The sequence below is a fragment of the Manis javanica genome, chromosome 3 (genome assembly GCF_040802235.1).
Source record: "Manis javanica isolate MJ-LG chromosome 3, MJ_LKY, whole genome shotgun sequence".
Taxonomy (NCBI): Eukaryota; Metazoa; Chordata; class Mammalia; order Pholidota; family Manidae; genus Manis; species Manis javanica.
In genome coordinates this window covers 96,716,134-96,740,560 of record NC_133158.1, presented here as the reverse complement: position 1 = coordinate 96,740,560, position 24,427 = coordinate 96,716,134, and the positions used below count along the sequence as shown (strand labels likewise).

The 24,427-nt window shown below is 37.5% G+C and overlaps 1 protein-coding gene across 11 annotated transcripts in view; it reads left to right on the top strand.

Moving 5' to 3' along the window:
• ROBO2 (roundabout guidance receptor 2) overlaps positions 1 to 24,427 on the top strand; it is a 1,411,015-nt gene that overhangs the window by 1,035,024 nt on the left and 351,564 nt on the right. The window lies entirely within an intron of this gene.

Genomic DNA, 24,427 nt, shown 5'->3' with positions numbered 1-24,427 from the left:
CTTTACTCCTCTCCCCATGGTGGTCTATATATAATGCTACTGGAGGTGCATGCATTGGCCATAATGATAAAACAAAATTCCCCTGTACGATTCTCCTACCTGTGGTCATTCAGGATATACTATGGTGATCTTTAGGGGCCACTCTGCTTACTCCAGGAATATACATTGGTGAGCTTCCAGGCATTGTCCCCAAGGTGCCAGAAGAGCCAGCCATTGTTGGTCTGTGTGTCGAAAGGTCCAAGGCCACTTCTACTCAATGGAGTCTTCAGGGTTTAGTGTAGTTGGTGCTGGCAACAAAATATGATTCTGGTGGCCAGACCTTGGCTTCAGTGATTCTTCCTTGGTTTGTACTTGCAGTTCTATAGGGGAGGCAGCCATATGTGTTAACATGTCTACAGGACTCAGGGCTCCCTTTCAGGGTCTCTCATTCAAACACTGTAGCATGGTCCATAAGCAGACTGACCATCCCCGCAGACTATTGGTATCTGACTTCAGTCCTAATTTTAACAATCCATTGTGCCTCTCTATTATGCCTGCTGTGGTAGGATTGTATGGCACATGGAACTTCCATTTGATTCCAACTGTTGCACCCATTCTTACAGTGCAAGTCCAGTAAAATGGGTATCCTGATCACTCTCAATTACTTGTGGTCGCAGATAGGCAGCAAAGAGAAACTCCAGGCCTCTTTTGTTCATCTGCTGGTCTACAAAACAGGTAGAAAAAACAACCAGAAGTCTAGTAGCTGTGTCCACACAAGTCATGGCATACCAATATCCTTCTGACACAGGTAGAGACCCAAGATAGTCTATCTGCCATCTGACTAGAGGTATAAGCCTCCTAGTTATTGTCCCATGTTGCTGTGGAACTCGGTGTAAGTCCCTTTTAGAGGACACGACATACTAACTTCTTCAAAGGTCAAAGGCAAGCCCCACCGACGGGCTACAGTCCACATTGTCTTTTGCCCCACATGCAAAAACACTGATGTAACCATTGGGCTATATCAAAGGCAGGCTTTCCTTCTAGCCACTGTATCTGGGCCAACTTATCTTCTTCATCATTTCCTGGGGATACCAGTGGCAAATGACCTGTCACATGATATATTGTAACTGTTTAAGTCTGATCAGAGGCCCATAAGTCTTGCCACAATTCTTGCCCCCAAAGGAGTCAGTGACCAACCAACCAGTTGGCATGGTACCATGTTGGTAGCCAGAGGGTCAAGCCCCAATAGACAGCCCAGCTATCAGTGCAGACAACTATAGGGGAGAGCTCCTGGCTGATCACAAGCCACAGTGCCCACAACTCTGCCCATGGACTGCTGTTCCCTTCACCATCTTCCATCTGTATTATCTCAGTCTTAGGATGGAAAGCTATGGCCCCCCATTTTGGGGACTGGAGCCATCTGTGTACCATGCATCTTCAGGTACAGGGGCTCATCCTGTACCAGAAAGGGGCAGCATGCCCACCCTTTCTCCTGTAGATGTTACAGCAGTCTAGGTGCTGCACCTTCTAGATCTGAAAGAGAATCAGATGTGAGCATGACATCATCAATCTCTGCTGCTAGTGATTCTAAAGTAAATTCTTCCTGCTTTTCACTAGTATATGTCACTGGCCTCAATAAGCATAGAGTTCTTCACTCAAGGGGTTACTAGAAAGGGCTCTACACTGCTGTAGGTAGGAATCCCACTTGGTCAGTGTAGGCATTTGTGCTACACCACACCACTCCTTGGCTTTTGGGTCCAGTCTGGTACCCACCCCAAGACGGGATAGGTGGTTATTACCTTATCAAGGCCATTCCAGTGATGGGTTCTGTAGCCAGCAAGGCATGATACATGATAGCCAATTGTTTTTCTATGAAAGTGTATCTTACCTCTGTCTCTTTCCAGAGTTGTGATCAGAATCCAATAGATTGGAGAATTTGTTCAAGCTGCTGCCAGAAGCCCCAGCCATAACCGTCTTCAGTCACATGAACATTCAGCTCACAGGGCCTTGATAGTCTACCACACTCAAGGCCTACACAGCCTTGATTGTGTATTTTGCTGTAGTAGAGGCAGATGCACATGTCTCATCCCAGTCCCACCTGACGCCCTTTTGTACCAACTGGTATAAGAGCTTCAGAATTGGTGCCAAGTGTGCGATAAACACTCTCCAGTGGCATAGAAGACCCAAAAACTCCTGTAATAATGCCACAGTTGTAGGGGTAGGAAAGGCCTGGACTTTATCTATGATTGCTTCTGGTATAACTTTAGTCTTATCTGACCAGACGACTTCCAAGAATTTTACTGAGAAACCAGGTACCTGAACCTTGGTACTGTTCACAGCCCACCCTTTCTCCTGTAGATGTTACAGCAGTCTAGGTGCTGCACCTTCTAGATATGAAAGAGAATCAGATGTGAGCATTACATCATCAATATAATGGTACAGCTGCACCATTGGTGTTTTCTCCCATGTAGCCAAGTGATGGGCTACAAGTCCATGACAGATGGTGGCGCTGTGGAGGTATCCCTGTGGGAGGATGGTGAAAGTCCATTGCCTTTCTTCCCACATGAAGGCAAACTGTTCCTGAGTTTCCTGCTCAATGTCAATGGAAAAGAAGGCATTAGCAAGATCTACCACATAATGGTATGTTCCTATGTTATTTTGTAGCCAATTTACCTTACTATATTCTGTGTGAAGCTTTTCGTGTTCATTCTCTAATTTATCCTTTATAAGGAAAAGTTTAAGGTTTTACTTAATATTTCACTTGAAAAGAGTTATGTTGCTAAAGTGTTTTAAATTCCTGCCATAAACAGTTAGAGCTGTAAGAAATTGTAAGTTGTGACCAAGGATATCCATCAGGTCTGCAATAGAGGGGACAGCAGCATGCATAGTGGTATGTCTTTATTCAATTCTCTGTAATCCATGGTTATATGCCAGGAATCATTGAATTTTTTACTAGCCACAATGGGGAATTGAAAGGACTATGGGTGGGCTTCATAATACCCACCTTTTCCAGTTCCTGGAGGGTTTCTTCATTTCTTTATACCCTCCAGGCAGTTTGTATTGTTTGGTATTAGTCACCCAACAAGGCATAGGCAAAGCTATGGGCGGGTACCTAGCATGTCCCCTCAGAACTGCCTTCACCACACGTACTCTCAGTCTGAACTCACCTGCAGTGGTCTGCAACCACAGAGCCTGCAGGATATCAATCCCCAAAATATACTCAGAGATGCAAGATATATACACAGTGTACTCTTTTGGGTGTAGACGTCCTATTCCCAAAGGGATTTGTGCTTGTTTCACTCTCATAACCTTACCCCTGTATCCATCTATAATAGTGAGGGTACTGAGAAACTGCTCAAGGTTACCATAAGTTAGTGAACATTCAGCCCCTATGTCTACCAGAGCCAGGACACATTGTATGTTCACTGGGGACCAATGGATAGCTATTTCAACATGTGGCCTCTGGCCTCCCTCTTGTCCCTCAGGGAAGATACCTTGACCTTCCCATCAATCAAACCGTGTTCCCCAATCACCTTCCTGTGTGGGCTCAAGTGAGGTTGGCTCACTCTCCAGTAGGAAGTCTTGCAAACACACAGGCCGGACTCGAGGCTCTGTCTCTGGCCTCTGCCTGTTTGGTCTTAATGGATGGAAGTGCTGCTCTGATTTCAGTTGTTGCTGTAGCTCCAGTAAGATTCTATTTGACTTCCCATCTAATTTTCTTCTGTCTGCTCCTGTTCATATTAAATCAACCCACATCTGGGTCCTCGTAACCTTCATGGGGACCTTTAAATTCTTGTGAGTAGCAGACCTTATTTCTTTCCATGCTCTCATTGCTTCTGCCTTTCCTAAGTCTGCTACTTTATGGGTAATCTCACTTATGAGCAGCCTTAAGTGAGGGGCAAGAATAACCACTAAAGACCCAAAGAGGGTTGTGGCAGCAGTTTGAAGTACAACATTTCTCATACCTCATCTGGTTCATAATTCTCTGGACTATAGATACTATTTTTCATGCCTGGCTCCCATAACACCTGTTGGAGTGCAGCATACATCTGCCATCTAGCACGAGAGGATGGTAAATCACCCTGATGGGGCCACACAGCACAAAGTTCAGCCATAAGCCAATCAAGGAGGGAGTGATTTCCCTGGGCCCTATGTGCATTTTGTAATCACTGTGTCAAGGCTGGCTGCACTGTCAGAGACGCCAACTTTCCCATCTCTGATCAGACAGAACAATTTCATCCACCCCAAAATCCCACAGATGCAGGAGCCAAACTGATATTGACTCCAAGGGTTTCTGCCTAAACCAGGAGCCCAAATCCACCAGCTTGGCCTGAGTATAGAGGCGGAGCATAGAGTGCTCCATGACCTGGGGAGGGGGCTGCACGTCTCCTGGGGGAACCCTCGATTGATGTGTCTTTATTTTCTTTACAACCACTTGGTGTGCTTTCAGTAGAGGAGGGGTCAGTGCCCCTGAAACCACCCCTTCATCCTTCCCCAGCTCCTCCATTTCTGGGGCTGATGGCCCCTTTCTCTCCCCTCCCCTGAGTGTCTCCTCTGCTACAACCTTTACCTTTTCTACTGTGCCTCGAGAAATGCTAGCTCAGTCTTCAATAGCTCTCTTACCTTCACCTCCATGGTTCACAGCTGGTGTTCTCATGCTGCCTCTTCCTGTGCTTCCCTCAGGAGTATTTCATTTTCCTCTAGGGCCTTTTCCTCGTTTAGAGCACCTGGCAGTGCTGCTGTCTCATTCTATAAGGAATCTTTTGACCTCCTTTACTGGACCTCGCAGCTCACATTCTCACACTCTTGTGTTTTTTTCAGAGGTACATCCTTTTCCTTCATGATCTTTACCTCCTCCAGAGTACCTCATAGTGATGCCATTTCAAATGGCATCAACAAATTTTTTACCTCCTCAACGGTATGTCACTGCTGGCATTCTTGTGATGCCTCCTCTCATATCAATGCCATTTCATTCTTCAGTGAATCCAAAGAAGTTTGCAGCTCACATTCTCATGCTGCCATTTCTTGGGTCTCTTTCAGGAGCATGTTCTTCTCATCTGTAGACTTTTTTTAACACTTTGAGAAACAGCCAACCCACAATCCCCGCTGCCTCACGGGCACTTTGTTTCTCAGAGGACCTGCTTACTATACCACGGGCCACCCCAACTGCCTCAGGTATCACCTCCACCTGCCTCTATTCTTGGGATGCAGCCTGGACCTCTACAAGACAAGCCACCTCAGACCACATATGCATTGGGGAACAATTTACTGTCTCCCCATTCACAGGGGCAGCCCACTGAAGCACCCCTCCCATAAGGGAAGCCTGTCTTTTCCCTTGGTCAACAATGAATCCTGCTGATGTCGCCAATTGTCTTGCCAATGGGTTTCAGCCCCAGGAAAGTTCACTATGGATTCAGTGAGACTGAGGAATGACAATGGAACGTTCTTGGCATGAAAGGGTTAATTACCTGGCTTGTACTCCTGGCGATAGGTTGAACACTAGAATTAGATTTGCATCTAACAGTCCTCACTTCTGTAATCCTCCTTTGTCTCTGCCTCTGCCCAGAGCACTGGGTAGAGCTCTTTATTTAGTGATGCAGTCAATAATAGTTAATTTCCTATGGGTGTGGAAGCAGTAGCCTAGCAGCAGGCCAGTTACATCTTCAAGTAGTTTAGGTTCAGGTGAGGATCCCGGCTATAGGAACCTTCACTTTATCCACAGGAAGTTTCCTTAGGAAGTGAAAATTTGCAGAGACCTAAAGTCAAATCGGAGGCTAAGCAGATGAACTGAGGAACTGAGAATGGTGGGTCACAGGCCTTGGTGCCCATCAGAAGCAACTGAGGAGTGTTTGGTTTTTTAAATTACTGGTGCCTGGGTCCCATATCTAGAAATTCTGATGTAATTGTTTAGAGTGGTGTGGAGAATTTTAGAATCACCTCCAGGTAATTATAGTGTGCAGCAACATTTGAGAACTACTGGGTAGAAAATCTAGGCAGATGGAAAGGCCTGTGGAAAGATGAAGCATGGCAAAACCTTGGTCAGGCTTAAAGGTCGCTAACTGCTTCTGGAGGCAAAGAGGAGGGAGCTGGAGGGCGGCCTGTGCCACAGGTGACTGAAGAGCCAGGAAAGAAGCCAGGCTCCCCAGGACTTTGTAGGCCATGACACAGATGTAGGTCTAGTAATGGAAAGCCGTTCAAGTCTTTCAGTAGAACATTTACTCCCCACAAACCTCCTGGAGTTTTTTCCAAGAAAAACATGAAAATGGTTGACTTCCTTTTTTCACATATTTTGAGTTGTTGGCCTATCTGTACCTTTAAATAGAAATAATTTTTGAGACCAATGGTCAGTGGAGAAACTGGAAGCTTTTCTTTTTCTTTTCAGTGTTATTACAAAGCTGGCAAATGCATAACAGATCAGGATGATTCTTAAGCAGTCATTACATAAACTCCCAGTTCTTCTGGTCCCCCAGCTACCGAAGGTGAATCTGAGCTGGACTATACAGCAGTGAGTTTTCAACTTCAGTTACACATAACAAAAAAAATGAGACAATTTTTTCAGAGTAGTTTTAGGTCCATAACAAAATGAGGAGGAAGGTACAGAAATTGCAATATGCCTTCTGCCCGCACACATGGACAGCCTATCCATTATCACTATCACCTCTCAGACTGGTACATTTGCTATGAATGGTGAGCCTACACTGATAAATCATTACCATCCATAGTCCAGTGATGATTTACCCTTGCTATACATCTTATGGGTTTGGCAAATGTGTAATGACATGTATCCATCATTACAGGAAAATACAGAGTATTTTCACCACCCTAAAACTCCTATGTGCTCTACCTGTTCATCCTTTCCCCTAATGCCTGCCAACCCCTTTCAACCACTGATTTTTTTACTGTCTCCATAGTTTTGCCTTTTCCAGAATGTCGTATAGTTGGAATTCTACAGTATACAGCCTTTTTAGATACTCTTCCACATAGTAATATGCATTTCAGGTCCATCCATGTCTTTTTATGGCTTGATAGGTCATATGTTTTTAATACTGAATAATATTTAATTGGGTGTTTATTATTCATTCACCTACTGAAGGATGTGTTGGTTGCTTCCAAGTTTTGGCAATTATGAATAAAGCTTCTATAAACATCCATGTGCAGATGTTTGTTTGAATACAAGCTGAAGGGAAATTGTTATACTTTTTGCTGTCCAGGCCCAAACCAACTTAAGGATGATATCTAAGCATAATTTGTAAGGTTCCGTAGGTGGTTCCAGTGTTCAGCTAGAGTTAATAACCAATAATACATTGTATAAATTTCTTTAGATTTAATTCAACTTTGGATATGTTGATTTTCACGCTGAGCTGGAATCTCTTAATTTTTGGAAATGAAAGGAAGTTAAAATGAACACCCTGAGGTATTCATCTAAGTGTGTTCTCTTCACACAATAGAGAAAGGTCCTTTCAAGGCAGCTTCAGTTAAAGGAAACAGTTTCCAGAGTGGTGATGAGATGACAGAATCCCTGACTCCTCTGGAAATGTGCCACACACTGTATTACATTCACCATACTGTATTTTCAGTAGGCTGTCATCTAGAATCCAACTTTAAACATTTTCACTTCTATCACTTGGTTCTGATTATTTTCCCGTAATAATGTAAATTCCACACAATTGTATCAATGCCTCTGCCCAATTAACACTCAGTCTGTGCATTTAAGGAAAGACAAAGAAATAAGAAAACAAAAGAACTAAAATAAGTTTGTACAGAATAGAAAGGGAAGGATACATAAGTAGAAAGGAGAAAAACAGTGCATATCTGAGACAGAAGGTACATTGACATGAAGAGGCAAACTGATGAAGGACAGAAAGAGTGAGAAGAGTTACTTCCTGGACAAGTGCCAGTAAGGTTAACAAAAGGCAGCAGATGCATGAGTATGTCAATGGATGGTTGCCCAAGGATGCAGGGCATTTAGCTTAGGGGTTGTTCAGCAAAGTCTCCTCAACCAAATAATGAATGGCATTGGAACCGTCAAAACATTCAGTGATAGGAAAATGAAATGTTTGGGTTAAGAATTCCAGGGAAATGTGGAGGCCTGTGACACAGATGTTGGGAAATTCTCAGCATGAATTAAACAATATTTAAACAAAGGTTGGAAGTTAGAGCTTAGAATGAGTATTACAACCATACACTAGCACCAGGGAAAACAGAGTCATTTAATAATAATTCTTAGGAACTGAGGCATGTAAAACTATTTTCTAAAGGTCAAAGTTAGCAGATTATGCTTTTTCGCCTCCACTAAATCTCAGAGCTGGAAAGCAACTCCCAAATCATCCAGTCCAAACCTCTCATCTAACCAATGAGAAAATTGAGGCTAAGTTATTTGCCAAGCTATGAAATTTTTGAGATCTAGGCCTCAAATCCAGACTGCTTCACTCACTCACAGGCCTTTGGTCTGTCTTCTCACTCTGTCAGACCAGGTCAAAATATGAGGCGGCTGAGATGTAGTAGGGAAGTACTACCTGTATCAGTTGTGGAAAATTGTAATGAGGGTTATTTGATACAGTGAAAGCACAGTGTTTAAGTAGGTGTGCCACACCATTCACAGCTGACCAAATAGCTAGTCACCATCAGCAGAGGAATGAACAGGACACGTTGGTGGGGATTCAGGAGACAAGCTCAAACTCTTTTCTGTTTCATTCATTCATTCATTCATTCATTCATTCATTCATTCATTCATTTATTCATTCATCTGTGCCTCCTATATGCATAACAGTGTGCTTGGCACTGTAGAGCAGATGGTGCAATAGAACATGGCCATAAGGTGCTTACCATTAGTCTGGAAGATAAGATGTGTGTATATAATTACAATAAAACTCTGATTATGAAAAATAAAAAAATATATATATATATGTATATGATGTCTAGAAAAGATGAGTATCCAGGGAATTTGAGAAGCTGGTGGCCTTATTGTTATCTCTTGGGGTAAGCAGTATTATGGGGTTCAAGAACATTTCATGGGAAAAAGTAGAATATGAACTAGGTATTGAATGATAAGTAGACTGTATGGTGAGGAATAGAGAGGAAGCATTTTATAAAGAGGTAAAAGAGAGGCATGAATAAAATCAGTGCTCTTTCACTGAAGATGAATCATTTTTGAAAATAAGGTTGGGGAAAGCAAGCTGGAGTTAGATCCAGACCAACCTAAAATATTAGGCTGTGTTTAAATTGACATAGAATTCAGAGTGGAAAGATCACTAGAATAAATAGAGATCACAGAAGTGGTTTCAGGATGTGTTTTAGGAAAAGTAATTTAGGGAAGAGCTGAGGATGGTGTGGAGAAGACAGCAAGAATGAACATCTAGAGATGTGTTATGTCATGACAGCAAAATCATAGTGCAGCCTGTTTGAGAGTGGGACTTAGAGAAGCATAAAGATTGTGACCGAAGTGGCAGAGGAACAAAAAGGCAAGGGCTGTCAACTAGATGGAAGAAAAAGAGAGAGAGAAATCCCAAATTACTTCAAAGATTTTGAGCCTGGGTGACATGAAAGAAAGCAGAGTCCTGAAAATAAATATAGAAGCAAGTATTTTCATAACAATCATTGTATCCTCATATTTTGAAAAATATACCTCATTCTTTCCCCTATAAACATATAAATCTGCCATGCATATTATATATATTGCATATACTCAACATGGACACCAATTCATATGTTGTAACTTTAATCACTTTTGCAGATTAGCATAGATTCAGAACCAAAGAGAAATTGATACAGAATTAAATATATCATGCAGTAGAGAAATCACGTTTTTGTTATTGCTCTTGTTCAAGCTATCAACTTTTCCTAGAGTTTTATCATTTGCAAAGCTGCCTTACATATTCCAAAATATATTCAAGAAGTAGTTATTTAGATAGTTAATTTAGTCTATAGAAAGAGCAAGTGAGAATTGAAGATAATCAATAGTAGCTTAAGATTCAGGCTGTAGCTAGATGTTTAGGCAGGGTCCCAAGCTACGGTTATTTCTGTAAGTCATTTTAGTACAATGTAGGGATCTTGAGTGCAGCCACCCAGCCCATCTGTTGTTTTTTCCCCTAATTTTAAAGAGTTTATTTTTACATCAGTCTTTGAAATTTTTATTTCTATATCTGCTATGCTACCCAAAATACTGATGCTAACAGGCTGAAAGGGAAAAGTGAAATTGTTAAGAGGAGAAAGAAATTATGGTACATTAAAACTAGTCATTTTCCTATTTAGATGGCATTTCTTGCACATGACGTCTGCCTCATTTTTTTTTTCCACTAAAACCTCAACATTTTGGATAATGGGTATCTCCAGAATTTCTTTATAGAGAAGTTTAGGTGCAACAATCTCTCTGAAATAGAGGGGCTACAGGACTTTCCTGAGCCTACATCAGAGTAACAGGTGCATTTTTAAAATTTACATTATATATTACTAATTTAAAAGCATAATAAAGTTTTCTAAAGTGCTTTTATTCACACTTTGCCTAAGAATTTTAAAGAGTACAATTCCCTAGTGTATTATTATTATTACTACCAATATTATTGTCAGGATAATTATTAATTGTGACTGGGGGAGGTACTAAGCAGATCCCCACCATTGCTGACAATTGCAGTGGCAAAATGCCATTTATGAGATGGTACATAATAGTAACTCCCAACTATATGAATGTTGCTTAATTTCTCCACCTTCCACAATCACTTCTAAATACTTGTTAGTTATACTAGCTAAGCAAATAGTAATCATTAAAACAGTAAGTGCACCTGTATATTTTTATATATTTAACATGTATTCTTGGGCTAGAAAGTCTTAAAAGTAATGATGATGTGGACACCAAATCTAGGTGATAATATTAAATTTTTTCAGTCTCTTCTCTACCATATTCCTCTCACTCATTTTGAAAAGGTTAACATCAATTTTAATTTCAAGTGCTTAGAAAATGTGCTAAATATCCTCTAAAAAATGAAAAAGATAGAATAATACATTAATATAGTTGAAATATGTACTCGGAAGGCAGCCAGCAGTTGGCTGTGACCTTTATATTGAGAAAGTGACCCAGAAAATGGCCGAGGAAATTCCATCATTTATTTCCTACTTCTAAATCAAAGTCTCAGATGCCTTTAAATCCCCATTGGATAAAGCTGGCTTTAGGTTGTATATAAAATACAAATTGGATAAGGGAATGTTTTATCTTTCCTGTTCAGATTTTTTTCATTAGCATCTAATAGAAAGCAGCACTAATATTTCTTTCCTTAAAGTGAACAAATAACCTTTAATGTTAATTCCTCCATCGTTCTAACTCATGGGACTTACTATGCTACCAAATGCAAAGGCAGATGTTGCTAATTCCCTCAGAATGTACATTTGTTTCTGGGCAGGAATATACAATAGTATCTCCATGTCACATTCTTTCTACATTGCTACAAAGCACAGAAGGTTAAATTGTATATACAGAGTACCATGTTAATTCAAAACTGTTAATTCCTAGAATATTTTCAATGTTTGAATGTGGATCGATATTCAGTGGAGTTGTTCAATTAGTAATGAAGGGCACGATAAAGGAAGCGCTTAGGTAAACTGTGGAAGGCAAAAAATAATCTGTGTGTTTGATTTTGAAATAAGGTAGAATTGTTTTGACAGCATATTTATTCCTATGGGAAATGTAAACATCATGTTTATAATTGAGAGAAAATGTATACATTATGCTACTAGTATTAGAAAGCATCTACTGTGTAGACAAAATTATCTGCATGTCTTGCCTTCACAGTGCTTTCAGTTAAGTAGGGAGCATGATAAATAAGGAGCTAAGGATAAACTGGGGTTTCTCTGGGGACACTGAAGGTAGCACTTTAAGATCACATATGTTTATAAAATAATTAATCTCAATTTTACCTCTGTAAGATGCAACACTGGGCTTCCTTTCCAAAGAAAAATTGGAATAGAAAATGGACTGCTACAGCTCCCTTTAGCTTTCCTTCTAAACACCAAGTAACACATCTTATAGGTGTCCTAAAAGTTTAAATCTATAAATACTCTACCTCATTAAGCATAAGGACAGCCGTAACATATGCCACGAGTGTCCACTTTCCGTCAGAGATTTAGGGAGATGAGAAGATAAAGGGTCTGCTTACCAGATGGAGTTTGTCAGATTAGTGATTGGAGAAAAGTAAATATCACTGTCATACTGTTTTTTGAAGCACAAAGAACCCCCTTTGTATAACGCATGTGCATATTTAATAGTTTAAAACAGAACAGCTCAGCAGAAGGTTGGCTGGTGGCACCTCTAGCAGAGTGGCCATTGCCTGAAGGCATGTTTCTGCTTTCCTCATAATAAGGAACATTAGCAACCAGTGGCTTGAGAAAGGCAGAGTCAAATAAGTCTCTTGGGGGCTAGTCGGCCCCATGAAGTGAGAGCCGTTAGACACAGCAATGAGATTACTGTTCTAGAAAGGGTTTACCACATATATTACCACATAGACTTTACAGGGCTGCCAGCTCACTCAACTTACAAATGTCAAACATGATTTAAAAGGTTATTATACCATCGAGAGGGAAGGAGGGTGATATTTCCATCAGTGAAATTTCTATTTTGTTCTATTTCACATTCTGTTTCTCACAGAGTCCAATATTGCTGAAGAACTTGCTTTATCTTTAATAAGTACTTTATGGGTCTTAAATTAGAAGAAGCATTTTTACTTTATTTGTATTAGAAAATGTGCTCTTTTTTGGCCAAGCAGCAGTGTGATAAATTTGGTATGTCCATCTATGTATTGTGCTGAGAAGAATGGTTTCTTAATAAGGGGAGTACATTTATTTGTAATGTGTCAGGGAGAGGATACATAGGTACACTGTAGTTTTTGACAAATGCACTTGTAAGTCTGCAGTATTTCACACTAAAATGATTAGATGCAATTCTTGGTATTGCATTATTTATTTCTCTTTGAGTTTTGTTGTAACTGCCCTTTAAGGAGTCTATTTTCCAATTCTTTGACTCTTTTGAGAATATTTATATACTCATAAGATTGTCCTCAGTAAGGAGTTAATTTAAGCCCAGTTTTATTTGAAAAGTTGGCCAATAAAAATAGATGGTTGTTTTGATTTGGTTTTAAAGAGATGTGACCCTTGTTTTACAACATTTGAAAAAGAAATAATCTTCAAGTGTAGCTGTTAAAATATACAAGAATCATCAAAAAATTATCAATGTGGAATTTTTAAACACTGCATTCATAAAAGAGGCAAAACAAGGATTTCGACTGCCTTTGTGGAAGCATGCTTCACTTGATTTCCTAGTAGATTGCCCTGATTGCTTTTTCTGAGTATTAGACTATAAAACTGAAGGCTACCTATATATCCAAGTCCCAGAATGTGCCATGCACGGCAGTTTGTCAGAACTAGAAACTGACTTGTTTGGGTGTGGTGTTCTCAGGTGGGATGTGAAAAGGACAGAAGAATATATGGTATGTGGTGCAGAGATATTATCAGTTTTACCTGTTATCTTCAACTCTGAAACATTAAAATTGAATTGTGAATTTACACATGTTAACATGGGTGTTAGTCAAAATTAAATTAAAACCTATGGTAGAAAGCATTCTTAGCCTGAAGGATAACACCTTTGCTTAAAGTTCAGTACTGTTTTAAAATTGTCATTTGCTATAAGTAGAAAAAATTCATAAAGAAAAAATAACAAAAAACTACTTGAATTTTTAAAATTTAAATTACTGGACTTAGATGTGAAAATAATACTAAAAAAATAAATATTTTCCATTTTTCCAGAATGAGTATAAAATCAGTTTTATAATATTTAAATGAAACAAACTTATATTCTCTAGCTAAGAATTTGTGAATGTGTGTGTGTATATCCTTCATTTTTCTTCAGTAAAAAAATAAAATTGATTGGAAGAATTTATGTACTATATATTTAGTTCAGGTAATTTCTACATTGTTATAAAAATAAACAATAATATATAGAAATATTTGAGGTTTAAGAAATAATGAGAGAATGCTATTTCCCCTTTTCTTTTACATAATAACAATTGAAATAGGAAAATCATTTAAATATTAAATGAAGATAAATATATTTTCTATTTCAGTTTTGAAGTTCACTCAAATAGTAAATTTATTGCAATATTCATATATGTAGAAACCAATGACATATTTATGTGAGTATTGGGTTAAAAGAACCCTATTTAAAATTTTTAAAATATTACTTTATTCTGATTGGATAAAAACTCCCTTTTACAAATCTGGTTTCCTTTTATTAAGGGATCAGTTAGTACATATGGAATATAGCTTGTTTAATAAAATATAAATCCATGTATTCCTCTTCAAAGCTTTCAGTTATTTGTGCAAAGTATATGTATAAACTCAAATTTATAAGGCATGATTGTTAATATGATGAAATACATCTCACATTAAATTACAAAATTCAATAAAAGTATAAATCTTAGCTTTTGTTAAACACACATTTAAAAAATGTACTGTGATACTATTTCAAGAGGCAAGTTCACTAATAGACCAATAAGCTATTTTCTGAAAGCCAAATTGAGTTTTGAAAACAAATCGTTCTTTGAAAAAGATGGATACATAAACCACCTAACATAAAACTTGTTTATGTCAGTGTGTATGTGAGATAAATTTATCTTGCTGCTATGATTCTATAATAACAAAAATTATTAGTTGATACATTGCAGCTTAGTATATGAATTAGAAGAATGTGTTATCCTAGCAACTTTGTTTTCAAAAGTCATTACATTTATTTAGAAACCTTAGCTTGAAAATCAGATGTCATGCTGATGTTGTTTTGCTTTTATCGGAAACAAAGGCATTATGTGTGAAAAACATTATCTCTGCATTTGACAATATAGAGTATCACTTTTCATTCTCATTACCCTTGAAAACTATTCATTAGTGCATCCCTACCAACTCCTTCCCAACCTCAAAAAGGACACCGTATCACCTTAAATATCTTATTTTACAAAACAGCTGCAGCCTTGAACATGCATAACGTAGCTGTGTGGAAAATAGCGCACACTTAGTGCTTCTGACAACTAAACCTCATTGGATGATAAATCAAGTGACTCTTGCAGCCCACCTTACTAGATCTAGTTCATGGATGTCAGTGGGTGGAATGAAAATGATGATTCGGAGATACTAAACTGGTAGTTTTCTGTGTCCAAATAGAATTGTTTTCTTGGAAGCCTATAACTTAAAACTAATACTACTCCTTAATATTACAAAATGATAGATTAGATGATAGTCTCTAGAATATAAGGCATCTATCTGAAGAGAGAATTTATGTTTTGGCCGAGGGGTTGCAAACTCAAAAGCATGCAGGGGCCAAGTGAATGAAGACCATGTGGGTAGACTGTGGTGACTGGGACAGTCCATGCCCTGAATAAAGACACACACATTTTCTTTAAACTCTCTGTGTACAGCTTTACTGAGGGCTCTTACTTGTGACTCTATGTCACTCATCAGGCTTTTCAATAAAGTGGAAGTAGGAATATTTTTGTCAAATCTAGAAAGCATGAAATTTCTTTCAGAAACAATCTTAATTAAATTATTAACTATATGTGAGTTGGGTATATGAGATTTTAACTTGATGAAAGGAGAAAATTTCAATTTTTTCTACTAAATTGCATTCATGCAGAGTATATATTCAGTGTGTTTGTAAGGAGTATTAAACATTAATATTAGTTTGAAAATTTTCAGAAAATATGTTATTCATTTTTTTCATGCTAGAGATAAGTCTAAGCCCAAAATTAAGTCATTTTCTATGTAGGAAGGAAGATCTTATTTACATTCCTTAACGTACCAGAATTCTGTTTCACACTACCATGATCAGTGTTCCAGTGATACATGGGTAGTACTGTAATAAAAGACCAGCACCAGGACATTTTTAGAGTTCAGGGGATACTGGGCATTAATCTAGGTGGGAAAAAGTACCTCCAAGGGGTCTAGGACTCCAAAAAGTTCTGCCGGTGACACTGGACACATACTAATATGCTGAAGAGGATATGGGATGAGAAATAGAGAAGTAGGGATGCCAAATACTATATACAGCTACTATAGTATCTGCTGAATAATTTAAATGGTCCTGTTTCTGACCATTCCTGTGGTACCAGAACATTATGGAGCTATGGCAGACTTGTAATGATAAATACCTGTCAATTTCAGTGAAATGGATGGGGCCAGGGAATTCTATAATTTCAATAATAATTAAAATGTCATATTTGTATACAAATGTACTATTTCATTCCATTCTGTTCAAAATTTGTTGGTAATTTGGGAATACTGTGTTCTTCTGATTGACAAACTCATATCTAGAGAAGTTAAAATAGCTAACTTTTGGCCAGGCATATAGTATTTAGCTGATTTGGGATTCAATAAAGGTCTTTTAGTCCAATAGTTCTTCCACCTTCAATCAGAAGAAGTGAATACTACATTCTAATTTTGACTCTGCTAATGCGGGCCATAGGCAATACTTCTACAGGACGTAAGCATTATTGTCTGAAGTAATAATTTTTACCTTGGTAGTACATTACAATTACCTAAGGACCTTTAAAAAAAATACCAATGCCCCTCCTCACACAAAACAAACTAAATCCAGATCTCTGTGGCTGAGATCAGGTTACCTATTTTTTTTTTCTAATTCTAAGTAGTTATAAATTCCAATTGGTAGCCAGGATTTTAGAAACACTGGTTTAGCATCTAAAAAAAAAAACGCAAATTTAATTCCTTTCTACTTTATTTTCATAAGTATTCATGACATGGAAATTTATACATGCATCATTCACAAAAATACAGGTTCTGTGCTTAATATCCTTCTCAAATACAGTTTTAGGGGATTCAGGAGAAATGCAGAATGTGAAGCCAATTGGAAGGAAAAGTTGAAAGATGCTTCTTTTGTAGGTTTTTCTGTTTGCTTGCTTTCTGTTTGCTAGATTCCAGTGTCTGAATGTAGAGGGAATGGAAGGAGCGTCTTTCCACTGAGGAATGCAGTCTGCCTCATTGCCTCATGCTCCATGCTTAGGAAGCGGTTCCTTCACCTGAACCCTCATGGACTAATCCACTGGATGACTGCGAAGGGCTCATAATTAGGACTGCCAGATTCAACAAATTAAAATATTGTTTTAAATTTTTTCTGGCAGCCCTATTCCTAAGAGCTCTTGACCCTGATAACTTGTCTCTCAAGTTAATCTCTGGACCAGTGTGTTTGGTTTCCTTCCCTGACGATTGCCCTGTCTGCAAAAGGTAAAATGTGATCCTTTTCATCTCTGGAGACAGTGACCCAGCTGAAAACTCCCTCTGGATAATCCCAGAAAGAATGAAACGTTTCAATCAGCAAGAACCACATTTGTGTGTGCAGTTCTGTTGACAGACCTGTAAGGAGATGACTCTGATATTTAAAGCAGTGATACTTGACAGCCAAGAGTAAAGCTTAGCAGAAATTAGTGCTACCAGTGGTTCCCTTCAGTCCTTAATAAGAACTCTTCTTGTACAGATAATTCATAGTAAATGAAAATGGGGAAAAGTGGTAGTTAAATATTAGCTCTCTCTTCCATTGAAAAAGTTTGAAGACTTCAAGTTCGTTTTCTGTATCTACCTAGGGTGGCCACACAGATACCCTTCATTCAGAATAGGATGGCCTCTCCTATGAATCCAGAGACTACGAGGAGAAATTGTTCCTTTATTTTAAATTTCTTTCTATGGATCACATACCAAAGTTTAAACGCAAAACTCAAATTGAGAGCCCGCTTATGGCAAAACTATCTTTTTTAGGAAGCTAAATCTCAACATTAGTAAAATGGAGTCCCTGTTTATAGTCTGATAGTCTTTGAAAAAAGTTTTAGATTAAATTATATTCTCTACATCTCTGATTGAGTATTTCAGCCAGTTGAAAACCTGTAAGAAGTGAAATTGAAAAAGACATTTTTAGAGGTCCTTTTCAGGGGAATTAGATTCTTTTTTGTGTGTGTACAGAGAAAACTAAAGCAGATGAGAGAGCAAGACAATGGCTCCCATTCTGTTTGCAGTATAAAATCTTTGCAATTGAGGATAACATTTTGTCTGTTTCTATTCATCTTGCTGTGAACTTCAAATCTGGTTCTAGAAAAAGAAAAATACTAATTTCCAGAGAGACCAATTGTGCCTTTCAGAAAATCTGTATGTTTCTTTCCACTTCAGATGCCTTAAAATGGAATGATATTGTAAAGATATTTGTGATCTTGTTTCACTTAAGACTCAAGTTCTGTTATAATAATTATTCAATATCCTGATAGATAAAAAAATTTAGAACAACCCTCTGTATTATATGACCAAGTTTTGCCAGTTCAATGTCTTACCATTTAAATACAGAATTCAATGTAGATAGTAGTGAAGAGCTTTAAGTGAAGAAAGAAAGAAAAAGACCTATAATGGATTAGGTCCAATGTAGCCTTTTTGTCATGAGTAAAGAGGCTAATGTAATAGAAGCAGTCAAGAGTAATCAGATGTCTTCTGATGAGTGAACTGAAATGTCATAGCAGAAGTAATCCACCATTACATTTTATTATGAATTTTTGTGGGTAGATTTAAATTCATTTTCTGACTCATTTAATTTACTTAATCAAAACAAAATCTAAGATGAATGAAAAAAAATCAATTTTGTTAATAAGAATTTTACCCTGATGTATGTATTCATTTCTATTTTTTTATTTTCCTCCTCAGCTGACTGGGCTGTAATCTGTACAGTCATTCTTTTCAGTTTTGTTTCAGATTTTTGCCAAAGCCTCACAACTACATACAACAAGGATGTCCAACAATAATGACTTTATGGTTTATATACACTAGGAATATCCTTGCATTTTCATTGGCTATGATCAAGTTGTATCTTTGATCTGATTTCTCATATTCCAAAGATAAGTATATCTATGCAAAACTGGGTTTTACAAGATATGGTCAATTAGAAATATATGTGTTGTTTGACTTCTATTGTTTTCCTTAATTTATCTGGGTAAAGTAATTGTCATTTTTGGTGAGAATGTAATTACTGAAAATATTTTGAAACCACTACATTAATGATTAATAATAAAAAGGATTAAGAAAAATCCTTAGGCAGCAGTAATCATGGCCATTGTTATTCCTCACAGGAAACTGGGATTCACCTGGATTCACTTGAATAGAACAAAACTAATGCCTAACTTCTCAAGACTCTTGCTCTGTAATAGACAGTAATACATACTTTATCTTAGATCACTAATTATTTTCCAGCCTCAGTTCTCTGCGAACAACAATCTCACTTTCTTATCAAATCACAAAACAAATGATTTAGGAAACTATTATAGCTTTCAAAATTTTTACCTCCCTTTAGCAATTATTTGGAAATATAAAAGGTGTTTGAGTTCCTAATTTTTTTCAGATTATTTCTATAATATTTGATATTCATAAATAAAAACAAGTAAAATATTATATTTATTCAATATTTTTGTTAGTACATACCTTTGCTATTTCAATTTTTTATTTTTCATTGGGGTATAATTGACATAATATATTAGCTTCAGATATAAAACGTAATGATTTGATATTTGTATACATTTCAAAATGATCACCACAGTTAGTCTAGTTAAACTTCAGTCACTGTACACAATTGCAAAACTTTTTTCTTTTTTGTCTTATGATGAGGACTTTAAAGATCTACTTTTCTTAGCAATTTTCAAACATGCAACACAGTATTTTAACTATAGTCACCAAGCAGTACATTATGCATGCATAACTTATTTTATAGCTAAGAAGTTTGTGCTTTTGACCCCTCTACTACTTTTGCCCATCTCTACCTCCATGCCTAGGCTATTTTTAAATCAACTTGTCAGTGGCTTCAGGTATATTTTGATCTCCATCATGTATCATATCAGTCATGTCTTGTTTGAAAAGCTTTATCTGTATTCAATAAATTAAGTTAATTAAATAAATCTGAAAGCATTTTTGTGAAACCAGTTTTTTAAATGCCCTTAGAGAAATAGAAAAACCCACATTCCCATATCTAACCCAGAACACAAGAGAAAACAAATTAAGTCCTTTTTGTCTTACTTTTCAATTCACATATGAACTGTTACGGAAGTAGTGAGACAGTAAAGAGAAAGTCATATCTCTTTTATGATTTTTGAGTGAATGTGCCCAGAGAAGTCAGATAATTCATCATTTATGTTCTCCAGCCATAAAGTATAAAGTAGATTGCCCTCACAAGCTGAAAAGTTTGATGACTATATGTTTTCTTATGTCGAACTTCAACTATCATAAGTGAAAAGTACACACAATTTGTATCATTAGCAAGTGAAATGTCTACCCTCAGCAGAAAGGAACCAGTCCTTCCTCTACCACAAGCATGAAACAGAAAACCACCTTTCAGAATCCAATGTCAGTTACTCATGGAAATGATTCAAAACACACATTTTTAAAATTCAGAAATCTTAATTATCACCAAATCTATAAATCTGTGGCCTTTTATTCATCTTGCCTGATGGCTTTTAGAGTCATGCTTAATTTCACAGCTGAGAGTATGAAGCTATCTTCATTTTTAAAAATGTCTAATTGGAACCCAGCAGCTGTTTCCAATGAAAGAAAATGCCTCTTCTATGAAAATGGTGTGGCCTACCCCACCCTCCATCAAGGGAAGATTAAAGGAATGAGATAAAGCTTAAACATACACACGTTACCTCACCTGTGCATTTTTATTCTATCAGGATGGGTTGGGATTCTGTGACAACAAACAGTATGAAAATGTTAGTGGTTTAAAAAGCAAAAAAAGTTTTGTCACCCCTTGGGCTCCATGCCTCCTGTTTGTTGGCTGGGGCCTTGCTCTAGCCCAGGACTTTTCCTTTCCTTCATACTGCAGGGTGCCTGCCTGGACAAGGTGGCAGAGGGGAAAGAGAGCCCCAGAGGCCAGGGCACCAACGTAAGTGCCTCAGTAACATGCCTGTAATAGCATGCCGGTCCTCTCCTGCTACAGCAAGTCCCAGGAGCACAAAAAACCACAAAGACAGTCAGTCTATCGTTTCTGGAAGTAGGGAGCCCGCAGCAGCATTCAGCAGACAGTGACATTGATTATACAGATGTTAACTACAGATTTCCGTCTTCAGGATAGGCCCATTGCTCTCACTTGATTTAGTCTAGATGCTGATTTCACTCCATATTTGATGTAGTGACCTTTTAAAAACTGCATCTTGCCCTGACCTCTTTCTTTCAACAGGGTTCTCTTTTGTATATGGTTGTTGTGTGTTTTGTTTTATGGTGTTTGGTTTTAGGTCAAAATGAGCATCAGTGCATATGTCACTAGTAGCTAAGCACAGTAATCATGAAACTAATTCAATAGGGTTAAGATCTATACATGAGATTCTGCTATGAAAGAGTTCAGGAACACTTCTCCCAAGAAGAAATTCAGATGGCCACAGGCACGTGAAAAAATGCTCCACATTGCTAATTATCATGGAAATGCAAATTAAAACCACAATGAGATATCACCTCACATCATTTAGGATGGCCAACATCCAAAAGACAAGGAACAACGAGTGCTGGTGAGAATGAGGAGAAAGGGGAACCCTCGTACACTGCTGGTGGGAAAGCAAATTAGCTCAACCGTGTGGAAAGTAATATGGAGGTTCCTCAAAAAACTAAAAATAGAAAACAAGATCCCAGATTCAAAAAGACATGTACACCTCTGTGTTTATGACAGCACTATTTATAATAGCTAAGATATGGAAGCAACCTAAGTGTCCATCAGTAGATGAATGGATAAAGAAGAGGTGATACATATATACAATGGAATACTATTCTTGCCATAAGAAAGAAACAAATCCTACCATTTGCAACAACATGCATGGAGCTGAAAGGTATTATGCTCAGTGAAATACGTCAGGCAGAGAAAGGCAAATACCATATGATTTCCCTCATTTGTGAAGTATAACAACAAAGCAAAAGTGAAGGAACAAAACAGCAGTAGACTCACAGACTCCAAGAAGAGCTAGCAGTTACCAAAGGGAAGGGGTTGGAGAGGGTAGGTGGGGAGGGAGGGAGAAGGGCATTAAGGGACACTATGATTAGCACACATAATATAGGGAGGTCACAAGGAAGGCAGTATAGCACAAAGACAAGTAGTGACTATGGCATCTACTACACTGATGGACAGTGACTGCAATGGAATATGGGGGGACTTAATAATATGGGTGAATGTAGTAACCACAATGCTGCTCATGTGAAACCTTCATAAGATTGTATATCAATGATACATATATTAATAAAAATTAATTAATTAACTAATTAATTAATTAAGAGTTCAGGGATATTTTCTCACCATTACCCGAGGCTTAGTATTCTGTGTTTTGCATTCCATTTTACAAGGAAAAGAGGGAATAGACTGTGAATCATAGAATATTAACAACATAGGGCTGACAGGAAGTTGTTAAAAATATATCGTCTTATTTCAACAAGATTGTACACAAACTATCATGTATCAGGCTACTTAGGGCAGCAGAGAAATTGTTATTTCTTTAAGTTGTTTTATTCAGGTCATTGGAGAGCAAGACTATCGTATAATACTGCTGCTGGGAATATGCTGCAGGTTGTTTTATTAAAAGTAAGCTTGTTTAGCTTTTTGGCTAAATTTCAGTAGCACATTTTCTCTTGTACAACAATTTTCAAATCATGTACTTGGGAATTTTGTATTTGCTTAGCTAAATTGCTACCATTATTCTGTAAGTTCACGGATATTCTGAATAATAATAATAAAAAGAAATTAGTATAGGGAGAAAAGTTCTGGACCTGCTGGACTGTGGCTTATCAAGTTTACTTACTGTCTCCAAAGCCTCAGTTTCCTTTTATGTAAAATGGACAAAAACATCGACCTTTTGCAAACTAATAGTATGAACTTGAAACTACATGAAGGTCTTATTTGCAGAACAGTCAGCATAACTAACTACATAAATAGAAGCATTATAAGTGTGACGATATGTAAAAAAACTAAAAAAAAACACAATTTCAAATGGAAATTAAATTTCATTATTTGGACCACATTGATTTTATCTGATCAAACTGCTCTGACATATTTGAGTTACAAGGTCTGAGGGTGAATGGCATTCTTTGATGAAATCCAACAAGTCTGGACTTTACTTAATCAAATTTTACAGTGTTGGACCAAATAATAAATGCTTGTGAAGTTAACTTGTTCATCTCCCCTTATCTTGGGATGCTTAATCCAATAAAATCATAAAATTTAGAGCTAGAAGTGACTTTGAGTTTATATCATCCAAGCCCTTCATTTATCTTTAAGAAAACTGGGCTATTATCAGTTAGGGATTTTATTCAACTGCTGGTAAAAGATTACCAAAAGTTAATGTCATATTTGGATTTATGCACGCGAGGTGTTTGCAAGTTTCTTGGCCCTCCACTCATATTGCCTACATGGTTTGCAAGAAGTTTTGATGAAGGCTCAAGTATAGGTGGCTAGTGAGTCTGTCCCCTTTTCAAAAGAGCCAGTGTTTTTACTTACAATGCTTTGCTCAGCATTTCAAGGAAGGCCAGACAGTGTAGTTTTGTCACTGATCATTATGGCTTCCCCCAAAACTAAGGTTCTATTAATAAAAAAGGAAAGGAGAATAAGAGTATTGCACCAGAAAGTGTCAGTCTTTGCCATAGAGGCCTATTGTACCACTGTGAATAATAATGATATATTTCTAAAACGGTTATTTCCTATTCTATCTTGGAGTCTCAGCAAAAGAGTTATAATTAATGAGAGAGTGTGAATTAAAATTACAGGTTCTAAAGTGAAACTGACTTAGGTTCAAACCAGGGTCCTACCATTTGTGCAAATTGCTTAGCATCTTCAAATCTCAGTTTTCTGCAAAATAAGATGTTGCCTCCTTCACAAGGTCAAGTCCTAAATTAGATAATACATATCAAGTGAAATGCCTCAACACAATGCCCGGTATGTAAAGATCACACTGTAAGTAGTTGGTGCAGCCACGACCAGCCAATGTTCTTTGCCACATTTTATGATTGAGAAAGATTATTGATGTTTCATCAAAATCAATGTCAAGGTAATAATACTTATCAAATAATTGTACTTTAGGTCATCAAATTACTTTAGTGTCATACAGGTTCTTCTCTAAGATGAGAATGGTTATGATTCATCTTCTATCTATCTCTATATTTTTCCATTTATATCTGTGGGTCCATCATCTAGAGACATGACCAAGTCAATGATCTTGATTAGCCTCTGCTCCTTAACAATATGATAACATCTGAAAAGTAATTATGTTTCTATTTTTCATTTTAATCTGGTCTTACCACATTGACAATATGGGCATTGGCCAAGTCTATTATGACCTTAATTGCTCACATGCCAGGTGTTTGGTAGCCCATCCTTTGACTCTGAAGAAAGCAAAAGTTGATGTCATGGAAC